The following is a 19,919-nucleotide window of genomic DNA, read 5'->3' as shown; positions in this document are numbered from 1 at the left end:
ATGCGTGTGTGTATGTAAAACAGTTGTTAGCGCCAGGTCTGAGTGGGTCCTGGTTAGCAAGGTGGAAGAAGAACTGGTGGAATCACGCGCAGCTCGAGACGAGTCAGTGACGTCAAACGGAACCGACGACTACTCACGGTCAAATATTACTGCAATGCATTTCTAGCCATAGGGCACTATTGCATTGTTTTATAGTTCAATTAGTTCATTATTAAGTAGCTATAATATGATAAAATGATATTTCCCCTTGCAGAAGAAAATTTATTGTCATATAGCGTACTGTAAATGAAATACGACCAGGATAAAATAATATATTACTTGAGTAAGAATAAGAAGAGAGAGAATTCTGTGTGAGTTTTTGCTTAATAAAAACCTAGGCCTATATCAGTGTAATTTTATATATGCCTACTGAGAAAATCATGAAGGGTTTTGGCCATGTCTTCAGGCCTACTTACTATAGTTAATTCACTTTAGCTAGATATATCTGCCTGAAGGGCTCCCCTAAAATGACTCCTATAAGTGTCTACAAAAAAAAAAAAAGCTTTCTTTAGCAGCCAAGTTCAGGGAGGCCTTTTAAGCGAGCTCTTCAGGAGGAGGAATCTAGCTTAAGTAATGTACTATTAACCCACGAATTGACAAAAATACAGAGAGAGAGAGAGAATCTTGTCATAAATTTTCCTTGTCCCATAAAAAAATCCAGGCTAGACCTATACTACCTATATGCTGTAAGCTGGTATTTTAGTTTATAATAAAAGAGCCTAATAGCAACAAGTGTTAACAAACAATATGAGAGAGTTGATATGAAACAGCCAAAATCACTTTCATGAAAATTATATCAATCATCCAGCAGAAAGTGTTGCATAGATATGGGCTTATAAAATAAAGTAATTATACAAAAAGAAGGCATACAAAGATCTGAAGTGTAAGCTTTATAAACATGCCTTATAAATAGATTAATCAAAATTTTTTTATTCAAAGTCAGCTGGTAATAAACAAAACCATTTTCATTTCAGAAATATTGAATTGGGTCTCTCTCTCTCTCCCTCTCTCTCTGTCTTACATAATTTCAATTCCAAAATAGGTTAAGCCAGCTAAAATACTCTTCTATTGATATAGCAAATAAACAATATTTACCTGGAGTTATATCCTTTGTCGAGTAGGCACAGCAGTATCTTTCGATTTGTGTGCATTTTTAGGATGATAATCTAAAAGTATATGTCTGTGGCTTTCTCCAATATTACCGGGGACAAAATGAATGGAGCATATTCTTGCATTCTTCACGTTTGAAATCATCTTTCCTTTACTGGGTCTTAAGTTTGCTAAATAAAATGCCTTTTTTCTTGGCGATGGCGATCACGATTATCGCAACCAGAACACAGAATATACCACCTTTGTTGTCTCTTATCAGCTGATTGAAATGTTAAAGATCGGCAGATTCCCCTCCCGAAACAGCATGAGTCAATGAACCTCTTGCCACTCCACTCAGCCGGATTCCGTGACGTCACTGCGCGGGAAAACGCAAAATTCGTTCTCTCACGAACTCGCCTGACTCTTCTTCCACCTTGCTGGTTAGCGCATTCGCCTGGAAGTGTTTCCTACGTCTAGTGGTGCCTGGCAACCGTTTTGCTCTCACTTGCACTTCATGCATCTAACTGCCAACGTCAACCTCCGTAATGCGAAAGAAAATCATAGAAAACATCTTGTCTGTAGAAAAAAGAATAGAAGAGAAATAAACCTACTCTTCTGAACATGGAAGACAAGAGCAAGACTCTAAGAGGGCCCAGAAACGAAACAAAAGAGCTTAGGACCCAAGTTAGCAGGTGCTGACGCATACACATAGTCGCTGTAGTTCCCTGTTACTCTGCTTATCTGATCTTGTCGCGTAAGCTATGATTATTGTTATTTTTGTTGGGATATTTTCGTTGTGAGACGACGATCGAGAGGGAAGCATTGATTTTCATTGTATTCACAATGGTTTTATTCTAAAATTTAGGTATATCGGTGTTTACGAACTGTGAACTTAACCAGACCCCAGAAACGTGAAGCATAGGCCCAGTAGCCTAGACACCGGACGAATTTAGAAAAAGTTGTGGTTTATTCCTCGGTTTATTTTCAGTCACAAAAATAACCACTAATGTGAGTAACCAACATACATCATATGAAAATTGTATTAGTGAAGTTTTTTGACTTAGCAGTACAGAAAAGTTTAGGTTACATTAGGCCTATAGGCTATGATGCAATAGACAACAGAGTACTTGATAAATTAGTAGGTAATTCTAAGGAAGAGTTCCATACTGATATATAGTTTGTGAATGAAATCTTTTGACCGAGCAGTGTGAAAGTGATGTATATTATGCTGCAGTATAGGTGAGAGAATTTTAGAAACTTGCCAGAATGGGCCTAATGTGAGAAATTTACCATTTAATAGCAGACCCTCGAAGATTAACGTAATAACATGATAGAAGACCATTAATTTCTAGCATTTTGGTAAATTTCTAAGCTGCTTCACTTGTGCTGCATCCTATACCCCCTTTTCTATATTGTTCTGTCAGAATATTTCATTAATAAACGATATCTCCGTGCGGAGGCCTTCCCTAGAATGACCAAAACAGATCCAGACAGTAGAAGGTTAATTAAGGATCATTGGAGCAACCCTCTTTTAGGCCTATGCTTTCTAACAATCATTGAGGATCACAGTGGGAAAGTGGGTTTATCATTGAGGATCACAGTGGGAAAGCGGGGTTTAGGCTGAACTGGGACGCTACATCCTTACCCAGTTGGAGGGCTGTGCCCCACCTCACCCAGCCTAGGGCACTGTAAATTCAAATAGGGTTTCATCCTAACCTAACCTACGGCACTTAAAAATTGGTAAGACCTCATGCAGGTATAGTTTATTCATGGAGTTTTTTTTACTATAATTAGGAAATGGTGTACAGTATATGATACGGTACAGGCGAGATATTTGAGAAATTTACCGGTAGAACTATATAGTAGCTCCGTGGCGGCGACTACCTTCTAACTTTACTTTTTCTACAGTTTTTTTGTTGCTAATTATGAATTTACCTTTAATTTTTGGCGCTCGAGTGTAATTAACCTGTAATTGACCCCTGAAGTCCACCCAACAAGGGGTTTCCATACGCGATCTTCACAAGACAGAGCACGGCTACGTCTGTTTCGACAGTTCATATCCCGTCTGGCAGTGCAATAACATTACTTATTATGGGTTGTATGGTACTGCTTGAATGAGTACTAAACAGCGAAGGGCATTCCATTGGCAGACAACAAGCAGATGCACCACCAGTATCACGCACCCTAAGAAGTGTAAAAAAAAACCAGTTGAAAAGGTAAAAACAGGCGCGGAGCTAATATATAGAGTTACCAATTTACAAATATAATGTTAGATGTTTACTTTTTTTTTTTTATTAATCCACGAGGAGCTGGTAGTAAACGTGGCATCTGGTGGAGCTTTTCTGCACAAAACCATAAACAAAATATATTTCTTGCATTACTTCAGTATATATTTTAGGTTATTTCACTTGTGCTACGTCATATACACCGTTTTCTATATTTTTTTGTTCAAAAAGTATTAATCAGCAGTATCTTCATGCTGAGATCTTCCTGAGAATTACTGTAAATTCAAAGAGGACTGTATCCTAACCTAGCACACCTAACCTATGGCACAGTAAATTCTAAGAGGGTTGCCTCCTAACATCCACCTGAGGTAATGTAGCTTAGGGAACTGAAAATTCAAATATGGCTGCATCCAACTTAGCATGCCTAACTTAACGTAAGCTGCTGTAATCTCAAAAGGATTACATCCTAAACAACCACACCTAACCTAACCTAGCCGAAGGCACTGTGAATTCAAATAGTGGTGCATCCTAACGCATCAAAACTAACCTAATCTAACCTAGGCCACTGGAAATTTAAAAAGGGTTATGTCCTAATCTCCCAGACCTAGCCTAATGAAGGGCACTCTAAATTCAGTTGGGTTATGTCCTAACCAGTACACCCAGCCAGGGTTTGCAGTTTTATGCCTTTGCCTCTCCCCCCCAACTTGTCCTTTATTTACAATGTAGCCTATGCTAGAACACAGTCTGATACACCAAAATTAGGGTCAAATTACATCCAAGAGTGCAAAATCAAACATTAATACCAGCACTGCACATAAAGATAGCTTGTTCACAAATGCATACCTTTGGGTTTGCCATTCAAACTTTTAATGAATAAACTTGAGTACAGTAAACCCCCTGTATTTGCGGGGGATGCGTACCACACCCCCCCCTGCGAATAACTAGAACCCTCCTAAAACCACTTAGAACGGCATATTTTGATAGCTCAGCCACACAAAAAAAAAAAACACCAAAATGCTTATACGGTATTATCCACCATACAATGGAAACTAACATATAGGTATTATCCCTACATACAGTAGGGTTGGGTTCTGTTTTGATAGCTCAGCCACACACAAAAAAAAAAAAAAAATGCTTATATTGGTATTATCCTACATACAATGGAAAAATGCTTATTTAGGTATTATCTACACTCCTGATGGGGTTAGGTTCCAAAACCCATCGTTTTGCAGAAAGCAAAATGTATCAGATATAGCCCAGCCTACACTAGGGTATTTGGTACCATGTATACATGTATGGTAGCCTACCTACACCATAAAGCAGTGGTTCTCAACCTTTTTATTGCAGCCCCTAAGGATGGTCCTTCACTCCACCCACTTCCTTACCTATGAGTAACATTCCTTCAGATTTAAAGGCAAATGAAAAAAAAAAAGGAGAAAGGGGGTGTTTTATTCCTTTTAGAATGAATTGATGAGATACTTGATACTGCTTCTTGAGCTCTTGTTAGAAAATATGAATACAATTAAATTTTTATTTTTCCCCAGGGCTCGCGCCTCCCCTGGGAATTGCTGACGCCCCCCCTAGGGGGGCGCGCCCCCCAGGTTGAGAACCACTGATAAAAAGTACTGTATACTCTATACCTGCGGTATAGTGATTATTAATATCAGCTAATTCTGGGGGTTAATGCAGGTGACTTATGATAATTCAGTACAAGAAATTGAATAATAATAATTGTAGCCTACACTATGGTATATCATGATCATAGAGGCATATCTGGTAGCGTAGCCTACATTATACTGTACTCAAATTCCACGTATCGTATTATAAAAACATCAACATAACGAATATGCATCTTTTCCATGGATCTTTTAAAATGTTATGCCTTAATTCACTGTATCAATAATGTAGTATACAGTATATTCTATATTGCTTTGTATTATAAATTGCGATCCTGCGATTAATGTTTTAGTTTTAGAGAAATATTTACGTAATTGTTTATTTTTGCTGCATTTAAACTCCAGTTCAGAAGCGCTTTCTTGCTAGAGTAGCGTTAATGAATCTCTAAATACTTTATTTATATGGGAACAGTTATTTTTCGTTGCTTTTACGTCTGAAGTGTTTTTAAGTCGAAATATAACTTGAATACTTCATTGTAAATTAATTTAGCTATTTTTTTGTTAATGAATGAAAGGTGGCAGTTTAGGGCGTTTGTTTGATGTAAAAAAATCATAATACGGAAGCTTTTTCGCAGTTATCGTTTATTGACGTAAAAATAGCAGTAATGTATTCTTTCATGCCCAGTAATTTTGATTAAAATACTGTCTCTCCAATTTTAATTACGGTCGCGTTTCATCTATGTTGCCGATGCACGATAATTTATAGTCATTAGCAGCTTGAACATCATTTCTCATTTGCATCTACAACTTGCAACTTAGATTTATCAGTATACTTCCTTGCGATCTTTTATCCATACCGAATAAGGTATAGTAGCAAAAATATATCAGTCCTATTCTACTTAACGTAATTTGTACTATAACCTATGGTAATTGTTTATTACCATATGATGGTTGAAATACAAGCAAAAGAGCTGTTGCTATCCAATTCGGTGATAAACAAAACAACAGTTTCTCGGCCGTTTGTTTATGGCTGTACGCAATTATGCATAAGTATAACGTTACTAACAATACCTTTATCACTCTCTGTTACTTTTTTAACTAGAAGATGGGATAAAGAGTTGGAGAAAAAGAGAGAAGTTGGTTGTGTAATTTGGTCTCTCTCTCTCTCCTTTACTGTTGTACACTGCTGCCTGCTCCCTCCAGGAAATTTAAAAATATTTTATAAATATTATCATTATCGTTATTAATTACTTACCCCATTGCAAAATCAATTATCGTTTGGTGAACTATGATAACTCGAGCACTACCTAAGTATTTTAATAGTATTATCACAAAAAGAGTATTTAGTCATGAAAATTAGATGAAAATACAGTAATTAGTGAATATTTCTCAGTGAAAAATGCTGTGAATGGGCGGATTTTCAGTGAATAATGCGTATATATGTTCCATAGAAATCATGAATAAATTGAGTCCGATGGTGTGAGACCACAAATATGGGAGGTTTACTTTATTTCTTTTCCTTCTTGTGTTTTGATAGTCTTTGTATTATTATTATAATAGAAAGCCATAAATCACTTTAGCATGCTGGCAAGGAATTTGTATTTGGTTTTCTTTGGAAGGAAGAGTACTGCATGTTTGTTATTCAGAAACCTAGCAGCTTTTGGAATTTTTCAAAAGCTATCAGTCCTGTTATCTCTATTCTCAGGTGTATAAAGTCTGCTTTGTAACCCTTTCTTCTTACCTGTATGGTAGATAGAGATGGTTTTTATACAAGTAACTTAACAAGTAATTACATAGCTATAGTTTCCACTTAATGGCAGCTTAGATTCAGAATTTCGCGGGTAGCGCTTCAGTATAGTGTGTGGGTGATCAGGCCAGCCCACCTGGCATAATATGGAACGATCTAGCAAACAATTCTCATTGTGGTTTCCTGTACTGTCGGGGTAGCAACACGTGGTCTGGCTGTAGCATTTCATTTATTTTCCAGTTATTTTACTGGATTCTGATAGAGTATTCTTTATATCAAACATCAGAATGCATATATTGTAGCCATCAAGCTGAAATCTTTCAGGATGAGTTTTTTCTTATTTTGTTGTACGTTGATTCGGTCATCATCGAGCCGCTGGTAAAGACGCCATTTACGTGATGGTTTCATTTACTGGTTAGGCTTCTGGCAGCTTCGATAATAGTTTTGTATTAAAAGTAATTCTCAGATATTACAACATTCCGGCCTGAAAGTAAACTGTATGTTGAAAGCATTTTTCATTCAGGCCATAACTTTGTAGTTATGAATTGTTTTTCTAGCTACAAACACTAGCAAACCGCCAATAGTTTTTTTTTTTTAAAGTAATTTTTGAGTGTTACAACACTCAATACAAAGTAATTAGCTAGACATTCCTATTAAAATAATTGATGTATGTTAGATCACTGTTGGGCCGCAACCTTTACCGTTAAGTTGTTTCTGGCCTTGTAGTATGTGTGAGCTGTAGATAGTTTTGCCTTAAAAGTACGGATGTTATGGCATTCCATTTTAAAAGAAGTAATCGTCGTATGTTACGCCTTTTCATTAGGGATTAGCTTTTGCAATTCATGAACTGTTTACCAACCATAGGCTACTGGCGAGACGCCGATAATGTTTTTGCTTTAAGGTAATTTTCAAATGTTACGACATTGCATTACTATCTTTCGTTAGTTCATAATTTTGGCAATTTATGATTTGTTCATCGGCCATATGCTTCGCGCAAGTCACCGATAATTGCCTTGAAAGTAGTTCTTGGGTATTTTGCCATTTCATTTAGCCTGTAACTTTTGCAATTATGATTTAGTTACCAGACCTATGCTTCCTGGAAGCCTCCGGTAAATAAATTTCTGACATAACAAATCACCTTCCTTTTGAACTCAAGTGATGGCAGAAAGTAGTAAGGAAAGAATTAGGGTTTTGTTGGCGTATGAGTTGTCTTTCTCAGCAGCCGAGACAGCTCACGCCTGAGCGCATGGCACCGATCTCAGGCACCAGCCACCCCAGCGCCCTCTCACATGCGGCGGTGCTGGCGCTAGCGCTCCCTCGCGCCAATTCTCCTGCAGCCGTCTTACCACATGCTCCACTGGCTCCTTAGCTATTTCCCATGCAACACCAGTCTTGCGTCTTGGTTAACAGATGTTAACCTTGTTATAGCAGGTGTAGTGCAGTGGAGGAGGGTAACTTCTCTCATCCCAGTGCCCCTGGGTAGAAGGTCTCCTGTCAAACTCCCCTGCAAACCTAGGAAGAGCCAAACTGGAAGTCCAAGGGAGGTCAGGACTTTCCCACACACAGTTGTTGCCCCTCAGCCAGGCTATTTGCAGTCCCAGAGCATGGCAGTCTTTGTTGGATGTGTAGTGGAGGAGGTAACTATTCAGCCTATCAGTTTCATAAAACCCAGTCCCCATCAAACTCCCCTGCAAACCTGGGAGGAGGCATACTGTCAGTCCCTATCAGTTCTTGAACCCAGTCCTTGTCAAACTCTCTCTTGCAAACCGGGAGGGAGGCATACTGTTGGTCCATGAGTCCTGAAAGGGTTTTGCCCCCTCAATCGAGCCTGTTGTCCACAGGTGTCGACAGACAGCCATTGAAAAGGTGTCCATGAAGATGTGCTTACCTTGGCCGTAGTGGTGCCGATGACATTTTTTTGGCTTATGGATCCCAGTGTGAACAAGATTAGGATTCCAGTGTAAACAAGAGGCTCCATTGACACTTTTGGGATCCCAATGTGGTTAGTTATGGATCAAAGTGTAGACTAGTGACTTTGATTATGGATCAAAGTGTAGACTAGTGACACAATTTATGGATCAAAGTGTAGACTAGTGATGCGTGGCATTTTCAGTTTATCTCAGCCATTGTAAAGTTATATTTCCCAGTTTTATTGCTGCATCAGAAGGAGTTGTTGTCATTTGCTCTCCAAATCTGGACAGAGTCAGAGAGCGCCCAAGTTCCGAGTGCCCCTAAGTTTCAAGGTCAAGTCCCAGCGCCCAAGTTCAAACTATACTTCCAAACTACGAGTTCCAAGCTTCCAACTTCATTCCCAACCTGGGCATGGAGATTCTGAGTTCACAGGTGCCCGAGTTCCGAGCTCCTGAGTTCCAAGCGCCCAAGTTCCGAGCTCCGAGTTCCCAGCGCCCAAGTTCTTCGAACTCCTGAGTTCAGTTCGACTCTCCCGAGTTCCAAGCTTCAATTTCACAGCGCCAGGTCCGGACTCAGGAGTCCAAGCGCCCAAGTTCCAGACTTCGAGTTTCGGTTCTGAACTCCTGAGTTCTGAGCGTCTGAGTTCCAAGCTCCCAACTCCCGAGAGCCCAGTTCCAAGCGTCCATATGTGTCCGAGTGCCCAGTGTCCGAGCTCATGTTTGAGCGGCCACCTGTGTCCTATGTCCATTCCGAGCCAGCTATCAGTTATCTGACACCACACTCAGGATTACGGACGGTACCTCTTCACTTTTCTGCGTCAGTTTCATCCACTCCAGCTGCTTCATTGGAGACCATTCAGCACCAACTTAGTAATTTGTTGGGCTATTACCTACATCCACCGAAAATACAAGTGTCAATGTCAAGGCAACCAGCGCGCTGGATTGTTTCCGTGCCGTCATGTCACGGACGTGGAAGAGTTTTCCATTCATTTTGCATTCTCTAGAGAAGTCTCAGATCTCTTCTGCAGATTCACACAGTTGCATGAGTTGTGCTCCCCAGACGCGACGTTCCGACACCCCTAGTTTGGACGCTGGAAGCATTTTTCTTGAACTCTGCTCCTGTGATGGGCTGCCTGACCACAGTTCTTCATTTCTCTCTTGGACAGTAGATGAGAAGGTCAAAGAGAGACGTTTCAGATAGTTCTTTCTCCCATTCTCCAGGGGCGATTGGTTGGAGCTTGGATATGCAGGGGGCCTCTTCCAGATCCTTGTCAGACCCCAGTGGTTTTTCAGTTCCGCTTTTCGGGACAGGGCTTCCCAATCGGAAGTCTTTGCTTCGACCTCCCGTTTACTAGCTCTTCCTGCATTTGACTTCCCCAGACTCCCCTTTTGTCTGGGCATTACTTCAGTCTTTACATGTTGACTGACTTTATTATCTTCGAAGAAAAGGGGCTCTAAGGCTCTTGACCGTAACCTTCACTGGGACGGGGAAACACAGTGGACACCTCTGTATTTGTTTCTTAGCCAGGTTTCTTTTATAGTCAGATTTCCAGTAGTGGCTGTCTGAACGCCCGAAGCATGCAGAAAATTCCTTCTTCTGCTGAAGCCAGTTCAGTCTTCTTCTCAGCTTTTACTCAGATCGTCAAAGCCCATTTGAAGAACAGGAAGATGTCAGGACTTGGTCTCCAGAAGAATGGACCTCACTTATAATTTGGAGAGCTAAAGTGTTACTCTTATGGCCTAGTACTGTAGCCCTAGCTCTGTGGTATTGTGTTTGGATTAGACCTCAGCCCCAACACATCTACTTAAGCTGGGAAAGCTGGATCCAGTGCTTTCTCTCGACCAATCAGCAGGTTCTTCCTCTGTTGACAGATCAATCAAGTCTTTTGAGTGGTTTGATTTATTCAGAGGATGTTTAAACATCGAAGGGCCGTGCTGTGCCATCAGGCTTGTCCTTTCCATGTGCCTTTTGATCCCCTGAGTTGTCAGAATCTCTTTGTGTATGGAAGCTAATGACACCAGACGTGTTTGCCTCTTCCAAGGAACAGCCTTCATGGTCAGAGAGCCTGAACAGTCTCAGGCTTAGTTTCCAGTTGCTAGTGGACTCTTCAAGATCTTTCCCCAAAACTGTGTCTCCTCAAACAACCTAGCTTCCTTCATGAGGTCTGCTCTTGCCCAGACAGGCACCAGGCTGTCCATAGGATTGTCTTTGTAGGTCTTAAGGCGTGTTGCAGAGCCATTACAAGATTCAGAAGTCACCCTACCCTCTGTCTCCCAGACTTGTGGTCATCTTCCAAAGCTGGTGTCTCAGACTCTTAAATCTCTGCTTTAGACACCTCCTGACCTGCTGCAAGCTTATCTCTTGTTTCTGAGAAGATGTGAGTTCTCTCCTTTCCTTGAAGAGTGCTGATCTATGCTTATCTCTAGTTAAGCACAGAGACTATAGGTCTTTCATCTTCTTCTCAGAGGCCTCACCAAACCTTCTTCACCCAGCTAAGACAAAGTGTATTATCATATTTTTCCTTTGATTTTAGTAGAGCAGGCCCAGTGAGACCTGGAACCGTTGCACCTCCTTAGGCTTAACGGACATCCTTGGCTTCCAGGGCTCCAGCCAGCTCACAATTCTAACTAGCCTGGTGTCCGCTCACCTGACACCAGCTACAACCTGTAGCGCATGCTCAGCACCCCCAGGAGCGTTCACCAACTCTGAGAAAGAGTGAACTCTTTGTCCAACTGGAGTTTTTAGGTATTTACCTGAACAGGACTTGATAATTTAAGGGCTCTTGTCCTTTGATGTTTTGATCAAGAACCCTCATGAATTAGATCGCATTGTCCTTCATCCTTAAAAATTTCTGAACTACCAGATTCATAAGAAACAACTTTGCCTTCTTTTGGTAGAAGCTAAGGTTATCTAGGTAGCCTCTATATCTTTTAGCTTTCAGCTTTCAAGCACATATGTCCATACTTCCCATTGCATCAGCCTACTGAAACATGTCATCCTTCGTCTCACAGGCACACATGGCCATTACTTCCGTTCTGCATTGACCCACTGGTATAATCATCGCCATCACTATCTTAGAAGTGAAACCTGTCCTTCTAGCTCTGCTGGCACCCAGCTCAGCCAGCGCCAGCTTTAGAGCTTCAGAGACGAGCTGCTAGCTTGCCTGGCAGCCAGTTCTGGTGCCAGTTACAAGTCTGGCCCCAGCTATAGAACCCCCAGCGCCCAAGAACTTTAGGCTCCCAACATGATAACTCAGTTTGCCTGGCACCAGGCACCAACGAGCAAGGCTTTGTAATCTCACAGTAACTCATAGGCGCCCAGCTGGCTTGGGTGCCAGCTACAGTCTAACACCAGTGATATTTATACCCAGCCGCTGGCCTACAGCTGCATGTAACTCAACTGTTACCAGCTAAATGCGCATGTAAATTCTGCAGTACCACAGGATAGTGACTGGCATGGTATGGCAGGAGGAAGCATAAGATTTTCTCCTACTCTCTCTTCACCTTCTGGTGAGGTATAGAGTTTTTTAGGAGCCAGGAGGTACAAAGTACCTGAAGCACCCACCACTCTCAGTGGATGGGTTGTGGTGTTATTTCAGTGTAGGTGACAGTGTATCTGGTTGTTTTTACATTGGTTTGCACCCACGGCAAAATTTGTGGATAACTCCTTAGCTGCATCTTCCACTGGCTTGCTGTGTAGTGCTCCTTCACTCTGGCTTTACTTAGTAGAGGTGACCATGGCTCTGCAGCCACACCACTACAGGTTAGGTTGGCGTCAACCAGTTGCAGTTTTGCTACTGCAGGCTCTCTTAACTAATAAGGAGCGACAAGTTTTGTATTCAATGCTAGCAACTTTTCTGTTTCGATTCATTACATGACTAATGTCTTTTTGGAGTAGGTGCTATGCCCATGCCCACACTCCTGTAGTAGGATTCCGGCTATGCAATTACTTGGTAAGTTACTTATATAAAAATGAAATTTTTATAATAAATAAGTTTTATATATACTTACCAAGTAATTACAGGAATACAGTAGTGGAGTTAGATTGTGTCACTAGAGAGGCATTTATGGGAAAGCTTTGATATTCAGACAGCATACTTTAGTGACAGTGATAGTGTTTTGCAAGTGGGGAGGAGGCTACTCGTCCCACCAGTTCTCCTAGATGAAGGTCCCTGTCCCATTCCCTTGAACCTGGGAGAAGACATACCAGATGTCCAAGGGAAGCTGGTGGGGTTTGCCCACTCAGTCGAACCTGTTGCACGTACCCAGGTTTCGATAGACAGCCACTGGAAAGGCATCTTAATGGATGTGCACCAATTATCTTCTAATATGGCGTCACTTCCCGAGTGTCTGGCACCAGCTTCCGAGCCCTTCGCCATCTTCTGAGTGTCCGATGCTGGCGCCAACTAAAGAGACATGCAGATGACGGTTGCCGTTCTCTGGCCTTGTCAGCAGTAATGAAACTAGCTGCATCCACAGCCTTCCTGCAGTTTCGCTGTGGATCCCTCTGTCTCTGCCTCAGTCCTGACATCAGTGGAACCTTGGCCCTTCTCTCCTGAGCGTCCATTTGTTGGGTATTGCAGCTGAGCACACCAAATAGACCCTCTCAGACAAGTGGCCCTAGTGCCAGCTCCCAAGCACCAGCACCTTGCCGATTCCCGAACGCCCAGTGCCTGTTCCCAAGCGCTTGGCACTATCAGTCTCTAGTGCTCGGCTCCCACCGCTGGGCAGCTAGAGTGCCCACTCACAGACATTTTTTCTACGTCTTCCTGAGAGCCCAACGCCAATTCCCGATACCCAACACCAGTTCCCAAGTGCTCGACACTATTTCTTTAGTACTGTGCTCAACTCCCACCTTACTAAGAATGCGCTGTAATTTCTTTCTTGACCAGCAGTTCCCAGTTGAAGCGCCTGCTCCAGCTTCAAGTGTCTGGCGCCACCTCTTGATGTCGGACTCCACCTTTAGTACCGACACACTCCCAGGTGTTTTAAAAGCTCTTCAGTCTGTTTCAGGGCAGAGCAGCCTTTTGCTGTGGTTCAAGACAGAAAATGTTGACCCCCTTTTAAAGTGACAGTTGAGTGTCTCGGAGTCCTGTCCTGTGCGGACAAGAACATTTGAAATCTGAAATTATGCCCTTGTTGAAGAAAGCTCCCTCCTCCGGCACTTTCTTTGTCCTCCAGAAGTCTCTCATTGAGTCGGGAGATTATCTTCCAGCTGAAAAAGAGCAAGGCAAAGCATCTTTTGTCTCCTCCCCTGACTTCATCGACGTTCTGCATTCTCGTCAACCAAGATAATGTTTGCTTCGACAGCACTAGTCCTCCTTGTTAGGATTCTTTTCAAGATTTTTGAAGAGTTCTAGGCTTTCTTGGCTGGTCAGCGGGAGCTTACAACTAAGAAAATTGAGGACTTCCAGGTTGCACTACAGGAGACATGGCCTCCAATTGTCTTGAGTCCTGTCCTGTGTGGACAAGGACAATTGGATGGCTTTCAAAGCTCCCTCTCCTTGCTTGCAGAGTCTTGAAGAGAGAGCTCTGGTGCTCCTTTGCTACTAAAGGTGCACAGTACATGAAATCAACCCTGTTATTTTTGCCTCTGGACCAACATCACCTCTTCCCTCAGGACACAGGTAAGTGAATTGCGTCTGATCTGCAGAAGGATTTGACGCAATTCTGGTTTGTGACAATACCATGGTTATGTCCTTACCCAGGCTTTTGTGGGTTTATTCTAAGCTTACCAGATAGTTGGTCTCTGATTGACCCTTCCAGTCTGTGTGCAAAGCATTGAGTCCATGGATGTCTGCCTGATTGTCTGTGAGTCTGTACAGTTTGTCTCTTTTGAGTCTACATGGTTGTCTGCAGTCTGCATGTGGATGTCAACAAGTGCATAGCCATGACACCTATTCCTCTTTGTACAGAAGATAAGTTCAAGATGGGAACAGACAGAGGTCACCTGTCCATTCACTGGGCGACTGCTGGATGATAACCTTGGACATGCAGGACCTGCTCCTTCCCATATTCCCTGTCCATCAGACTCCAGGAAGTATCTCAGGTCTCTTCGGAACAGAGATGCTCAGTTTCTGGGCACATGCTTTGTCCTCTCTCAACGCTGGGTCTGTTTGAGTTCTCGCTCGCTTCTTACCAGTTGGCTTCATTTGCACTTAGCATAAGCATCAGTCTTTTGTGACCCTGGTAGTTGTGACGCCTGATAAACCACAATTAATCAATCAATCCTGGATGAATGACTTCTTTAATCCCCTTGAAGAAGTGCACAGAGGACTTACAGAAGGCTGTTCTCACCTTGCTAGAACTGGGCATCCTCAATCCGTGGAAGTCCCAGCTGACCCTGACTCAGGATCCTCGATTTAAGGATGATTCTCAATTCTTGGACTTTTCAGACTTTTCCGTCTCTCCAGAGAATCACCTCCTGCCTTCAGAACAGTTCGCAGTTTTCTTACCCTCTTGTCTTGCTCAGCCCATCAATGCATGAGCTTCCTGGACCTTCTTCAGTTGTTGGTGGACTTCCCAAGGCTCCTTCCCCAAAAAACCATGTCTACCCAGACAGCTCCAACTCAAGAGATACCACCATGGGTTGTCCTCTCTTGTCCTGACAGGCTTCAGATTGCTCAGAAACTTGTCAGAGCGAAAGGATTTTCAAGAGCAGCTGCAGAGGCTATTGCAAGATGCAGACATCATCTTCTTGCTGCATCTACCAGGCCAAGTGGGTAGTCTTCCATAAACGGTGTAGCAGACATAATGTTTCTTCTTCTGAGACATCTCTGACTCAGATTGCAGATTTCCTCCTTTATCTGAGGACCTCTAGGGGTCTGTCATCCTCCACCATTAAGGGCTATCGAGTTATGCTTAGCTCTGTATATAAGCATAGGGGTCTGGATCTGCCTTCTAACCCAGATCTTAATGACCTCATCAAGTCTTTCAACTCATCCAAAGCAGAAAAGATCAACTCTCTCTTTGAACCTGGACATGGTACTGAAGTGGCTAAAAGGCCTCTCGTTCGAACCCCTTCATTCCACTTCTTTATGGGACCTCACTCTGAAGACTCGCTTCTGTCTCTTTGACTACTGCCAAATATGTCAGTAAACTTCAGGCCATCAGTAAGAGGGTAGGATTCTCCCAAGATGATGCAGTTTGCTCCTTTACCCTCAATTTCCCTAGCCAACAACAAGGACCCTTCCAAACCCTGACCCCATTCCTTCATCATTAAGAGTTTAATGGAAATCTTTGGCCCAGAAGAAGAAAGGGTTCTTTGCCCCATTAGAGCCTTAAGGTATTATCTGAACAGTACCGAGAAGATTGGAGGATCATCCAGGAACCTCTGGTGTTCTGTTAAGAACCCTTCTCACCCTCTTGTTAAGAATGCAGTCGTTCTTTCTTGGGGACCTGATTTCTGAGGCACATTCTTGGATTCAGGGAGACTTTTTTGCCTACTTTCAAAATGAAAGCTCCTGACATCCGAGCAGTTGCTACCTCGCTAGCTTTCAGGCACAGTATGTCCCTTACTTCCATTCTGCAGTCAACCTACTGGAAGTGCAAATCGATCTTTGCATCTCACTTTCTAAAAGAAGTTGAAACAGTGTTTGAAAATTGCAGTACCTTGGGACCATTATCAGGGACTGGCATGGTATTTGGGGGATGAAGCATAGGAAGCTGTCTTCTTCTCCTTCTATCTCTTCACCTTGAAGTAAGACGTCAAGCCTAGGGGAGCCTGGGGTACAATGTACCTGGAGTACCCACCAGTCTGAGTGGATAGGTTGCGGGTTTGTCTTGGTGTAGGTGACAGTGTTGTCTGGTTGTTTTTTATATTGGTACTGCACCCAGGGCAAGGGCACTTATATGCTTAAATGAGGCGACCCGTGGCTGTACCGCCACGCCACTACAGGGTGAGATGAGCACCAACCAGGCAGTATTGACTGCAATAGCTCTCTTACCACGTAGGAAAATGACAAGCATTGTTTCAATGCCTACTTAATTTTCTGTTTCAGAAGTCATTACCATGTCTTAATGTGAAGTGAATGTGTCCATATGCTCCACGCTCCCTTTTAATGTGAAGTTCAGCTGTAATTGCCGGTAAAGTTACTTATATGAGAATTGTTTTCATAATACAGTAAAATTAAGTTTCATATATATACTTCCCAACTAATCACAGAATAAGGCCTGCCCTCCTCCCTTCGGATGGACATAAGGGCACAAACACAGTGAGGTTATCAGCTAAGTCATTTCCGGTATTCCTGGTGTTTGGAGTGGCCTGTCACCTACACTAAACAATCTAAATGCTACCATGATTTATTTAGCTACCATGATTTTTTAAATAAAAGCTGCCGTGCGAGTTAGAAACTATAGCTATGTAATTACTGGGTAAGTTTATATATGAAACTTCATTTTATTATGAAGATATTTTTAAAATGAACCTTACCTCTCCATTATATAGCTTTTACTTCCATGCCAGTGGTAGTTTGACAGATTGGAACAAAAAACAAGACTACTTGGATTTCTATGAATATCTGCTTTTTAAATATCTAACTTCCCTGGTAGTTACTATATATATAGCTTTATCCGCCGATTCATCGTAGCATACGGCGAAAATTCAAATTCGCATGTCATGATGAATGGTCGATGACCATACCTGTCTTCCCTCTACCAGGTACCTGGAACCATTCCCAATTGTCCTCAGAAATTCCCTGCGATAGTTCCTAGCAACACGTTGGAAATTCGCTCTACTGTTGGTTTGCTTTGCCTACAATTGGTGAAGTACCCATTACTTGGTTTTGTTTTCGTTGATGGTTTTCGCTGATTTTGGATTTTCCTTGATTTCTGTTTCACACATAAGATAGATTTTGTTGGTTTCCGACTTGGACAGTTTTATTTCAACTTACTTTTGGTTCCTCAAGATGGCTGACTCTGTTGTCAGAATATTGTGTGAGGATGCAAGACCCGGCTTCCAAAACTTACTCTTGATCCCCACACAGTATGTAAGAAATGCAAGAGGTCATGTGTGCATTTGATGATAGATGTAAGGAGTGTGAAAGTTGTCTGAGAGAGAGTGGAAGTATAGTCGCTATATTAGAGGCGATTGGAAAGGACAAATTAGGAGAGCTAGATCTTCAGGTGTTCTGTCAGCTAGGTCTTCTGATAGTCAAGTCCTTTCTTGTCTGATACTAATATTATTCCTGATCCTAGCCCTAAAGGTAGTAGTACCCACGATCCTCCTGCGAGTCGGAGGTAAGTGAGCCGTCTTTGAGATATTATGGCTGCTATTTCTGCCTTGGAGTTACAGTGCAATCCCTTACTTGGATAGGAAGTGAGTGGCAGAGCAGTGCAGTTTACAACAGAAGTTCCCGGTGACAGTGTTGGTGCAGTGGAGAGTGCGTCCGTTTGTGTCTGTCTGCTCCCTAGCCTGAACCTCTTCCATGCTCCCCAACCCCTGGGAGAAAGGCACGACAGGCTAAAAAAAGGGGAGGGAGTGAAGCGTTGAACAACGGCGGGCGTCTCGGCGTCCTGATAGCGCTTATCCGGGTAAAACCCTACGCGCGAGAAGACAGATGAGAAAGTATTTGTCATCCTCGGATGATGCAAGACCAAGACGTGGTTGGCGTCAATCTCAAGAATCAAGACCTATCAAAGAGGCGCCAGGTCCCTTCGCTCAACAACCCTCTTGCCAAAATGGAGCTCTCCGGAGAGATTCCTGTTGGAGGAAGACGAGTATCGTGCCTAAACAGGCGTAGGATGCATAGTAAACCGGAGGAAGAAGGCGTGCCATTCGTCAGTTCACGCTTCTCCACTTTGAATAGGACGTGTCGCCCAGCCCGGTGCTCTGCCTGTCATCAGAAGATCAGCAAGAGTCTCGACTGAAAGTACGTGCAGTGCCATCTCCAGTTATTTCCCAGCAGCAAGAAGGCACGCGCAAAGAGCGTTGTGTGAAGTTCAGCAGTCCCTTGCGTCTCTGTTTAGTAACACAAGTATGGGAGCTAAGAAAGAACCACACGGAAGGAACCCTAAGGACGTCAACAGACCCAGGAAGAGGGATAAGTCCAGGAGGTTGGGACGGCGGGGCGTAACAGCCAGCAAGGCAGCGGACTCGCTGATTGCAGCGCTCACAGGCCGCTTCCTACGCAACAAACCGCCGCAGCGTGGCGGGAGTGACAAGGATTATGGCTCGCGGCAAGTTGGATGCATGCGTGGCCTTGCAAGCAGGACTCTGCGATTCCACTGCGTTCCAACGCCGAAATAAGCGAATCCTTTGGAAGAGAGATCTCCCGGAGAGGCGTAGAAACTCTTCATGCTGCAGATCACGAAAGACGCTACTGTATTTGCGCTATTGGCGGACTTATATCCCAATGATTTCCAGCAGGCTGTACACTCAGGTCCGCCCTACTCACAATTTATGATGGGTAGACCCAGAAGTCTTCTTCTTCAAAGAAGACAGTGTTAGCTAGATCAGTAGAGAGCTTTTTGACACTGAGCGATTGGATTTTAAGAAGAAAGGCAGGAAGGACAACCTTTGCTTTCCCCCGACAGAGATGGCTTCTAAGATCCAGCGTGTGGTGCGAGACCGGGAGGCTCTGCCGGCTTGGGAGTTCTGCCTCCTCCCAAAGGGAGGGACTTCCAGACTCTCGTAGACTCTTGCATGGAACAGCCATGACAAAGGACCATTGAGTTCTGTAGTCCACTTCGGAGAATGGTTGCACTTGCTGAAAGGTGTCTTCAAGGACTGTGAAGTCTTCAGCTTGATGGTTCTGGACTCTCAGGCTCTAAGATGTTACAGATAGGAAGAATGACACGCAAATGCCTTATTGCCTGTCTCGATAAAGCTGTGAGGGGCCCGGACGGTCGAACTCACTGCCCTTTTCACAGCAGGTGTTATTAGAAAGGCTATGCTGTGTTTATTCCTGACGTCAGGGTGACTCTCGCTCCAGAGATCAGAGCTCTTATGCTCCCTTGTAAATGACTCTTCCCTTCAGAGCTGGTTAGAACTTATCAGCAGCCATAGCTGGCAAGCAATGCAGATCTGATCACAAGGACTGCTGGGAAAGTTCGACAAACTTTTTAGCCAGGAAGGAGAGGCGCCTCCTACGCGTCAGCCCTTCCGTGGGAGAGCCCACCGAGGAAGATCAGAGAATGGCTGCTGGAGGACAACCTGCAAGACTTGGCAGCAACCAGGAAAGGCGAAGTGGGCACAGCAACCTCCAGACACAGAAGTACAGGAGCCAAGTTGTCCAGCTGCAGCAAAGTGGAGCCAAAGGAGAAGCTGGGCGATGGAACAGTGTACTGAAGGAAG

At 43.3% G+C, this 19,919-nt stretch overlaps 1 protein-coding gene across 1 annotated transcript in view; it reads left to right on the top strand.

Annotated features, from left to right (window-relative positions):
* Positions 1-1,488: 1,488 nt before the first annotated feature.
* LOC136841779 (uncharacterized) overlaps positions 1,489-19,919 on the top strand; it is a 213,259-nt gene continuing 194,828 nt past the window's right edge. The window contains exon 1 of the mRNA XM_067109065.1: positions 1,489-1,882. The gene's annotated coding sequence lies outside the window, so the exon portion shown is untranslated. The remainder of the gene's footprint in view (positions 1,883-19,919) is intronic.

This window comes from Macrobrachium rosenbergii, chromosome 9, assembly GCF_040412425.1.
Source record: "Macrobrachium rosenbergii isolate ZJJX-2024 chromosome 9, ASM4041242v1, whole genome shotgun sequence".
NCBI classification, from domain to species: Eukaryota; Metazoa; Arthropoda; class Malacostraca; order Decapoda; family Palaemonidae; genus Macrobrachium; species Macrobrachium rosenbergii.
The sequence above is the reverse complement of the archived record's forward strand: the minus strand, read 5'-3'. Positions and strand labels throughout refer to the sequence as shown.